Here is a 2,539-nt window from a genome sequence, read left to right on the forward strand (position 1 = left end):
TTTAGTATATTGGGAATTCATGCCAAGTGTTTGATGGAGTGACACGAGAGCACGAGAAGCTGGTAGGAAGAGCACTAACTGTGGGAGGCAAGTTTCAGTCCTGGCGTTTGCTAACTTTGTGATCCTGAACAAATCACAGAATGTCTGGTTTTGCTATGGGATTGGGTTTTCATGATTTCTAACTCAAATGACAGTATCTTTGTGTAGGAGTGGCTAATCTATTCCAGCCACACCCCTTAAAAAGCAGCACAGTCTTGTGGTTAATTGCTCCACTATCTTGACACTGGAACTGGAGTATTTTACATACTTTGAGGAACATAAAGAAGAGATATAAACAAGAGGAAACTGATGAAAAGGTCATAAATCCATGGGTGCTTGGTTCTTCAAGGCCATGAGAATTTGAAATGGGTGATAAGACTCATCATTTCTGATGTTTTCTCTTATATATGTTTTATTTTCTGTAACCTTTTCTATTATAGATGCATCTTCACTCATCTTTTCTCTCTGTGTAAGAGATTTGTCTAATGGAAGTTAAACCATATACCACATTTCATTGAGATTTGATAAATTCTAAGACTAAGGCTTTTTAAAATTAAAAATACATTTCTTCTCCATTTTGTTTAAAGAATTAGCCATGTGTTGAATTTGGGGTCTATCTCATTAAATAATGAAGAATTTATTAGTCTGTCTCTTTTGGGTTGTTGATTCCTTTGAGACTCTGGCGCACATACTGGACATCTGCTAAGAAAACGTAATTCCACAGAATTTTGCACATAATTTGTGGTTTCTAGCCTTCCCCTAATTGAGTCAAGCCTATCTTACGGACTTCTACATTAATTCAGTTTTAAGGAAGAGCAGGCTGACCTGTGAAATGCTAAACATTTCTCTGTCTTAAATTAGTTTTAAATACTTTCAACAAAGACTTCCTTGTGGCTGTTCTTTGTATTGGGGATATATATGCAGTGGTGAAGGATCAAGACATCTTCTCTGACTTGTGCCAGTGTCAGAAAGAACTGGCCAGGCATGGTGGCCCACACTCGTAGTCTCAGCTACTCGAGAGGCAGGAGGATCACTTGAGCCTGGGAAATCGAGTCTGCAGTGAGACATAGTAGTGCCACTACACTCTAGCCTGGGCGACAGAGTGAGTCTCCAAAAAAGAAAGAGAAAGAAAAAGAACTGTGTACAATAATAGAGAATCATTGAGTGAGGAGGTAGTGGGGATCTAGAGGAGGCCTGGATGGGGGTGGGGGAGGAATAAGATGTTTCATATAGAGAGAACTGGGAAGGGCCTGAGGCTGTGAAGAGCACAGTGTGCTTAAGGAACTGAAAAATGGGCAAGAGGGGAGAATGGCAGGGACTGCATAAGGCAGGCCCTTGTACTCAGTGATAAGGAATTTGGATTTTAGTGGAAATATACTAAAAGTTTTTATTTGAGGGTGTAGCGTCACCTGAATTATATTTTTAAAGATCACCCTGAATGATTTATCAGCAAAAAGAATACTGGGGGCAAGTAGAAGCAGATAGGTCAGTGGGTATACAGCAGTCAGGGCAGGAGACAGCAGTGGTTTAGATTAGCAAGGTGGCAGTAGGATTGAGAGCAGTGGACGTATCTGAGAATGTTTTGAGGTGATAGAAATAGGAAGGCATAGTAATGGGTCGGATATGGAACGTAAGGGAGGGGAAAGAACTCAAGGATGTTGCTGGAAGTTGCCACTATTGGGTGGTTGGGAGAGAAATGAATTTTGGGGATGTTGTTTCGGTGGGAGGGGTAAGGGTGAATTCAGGAATTTGTTCACCTTTTGTCTTAGTTCTCAGAAGCCTGTGAGATTATCAGGTAGGCCTATTAGAGAGATCTGTAAGTCTTGAGGGATTCAGAGATACTTGGCTTAGAGATGTCAGTTTGAAGATTATCACTATATTAGTGATATTTAAGGTAATGAAAATGAATGAAATAATTGAAGAAGAGATTATAAAGAAGAAAGAAAGATTGGCTAGAGTTGGAATCCTTAGGAATGCTGAGCATTTCTTAAGTTGGGTAAACTGGAAGGCCTCTTGGAAGAAGGCTAAGAAGCCAACAGCCAGAGTAGTACAAATTGGGAATGTGTAATGTACAGTATTATGTTGTAGATGCCAAATAATGCAAGTATTTCAAGGCGGGGGTAGTCAACTGTATTGAGTTTCACTGAGTGGCTGAGAAGATGTGGGCAGGAATGTGGCCATTGGATTTGGCAGCCTGGAGTTTATTAGTAACTTCAGTGAGCCACTTTCATGGACTAGTGTAGATGGATGCCAGATTTGAGTGGTTTGAGGGATAAATGGTGGTTGAGGAATGAGAGATAGGGTATACAGATAGCTTATAAAGAAGTTTGCCTATGAAGGGGAATAGTACAGTGTGGAAGCTAGAGGTGTATGGGAATGTAAAGAAAATATTTTTGTTTATTTTTGAGTGTGAGAAGTTCTGCAAAATGATTTTAGTTGTTAGGATTGCTAAGATAAGGAAGGGAGATAAGAAGTCCTTGAGAAAGCAGGAATGGTCAGG

This window comes from Cebus imitator, unplaced genomic scaffold (assembly GCF_001604975.1).
Source record: "Cebus imitator isolate Cc_AM_T3 unplaced genomic scaffold, Cebus_imitator-1.0 Scaffold65, whole genome shotgun sequence".
NCBI classification, from domain to species: Eukaryota; Metazoa; Chordata; class Mammalia; order Primates; family Cebidae; genus Cebus; species Cebus imitator.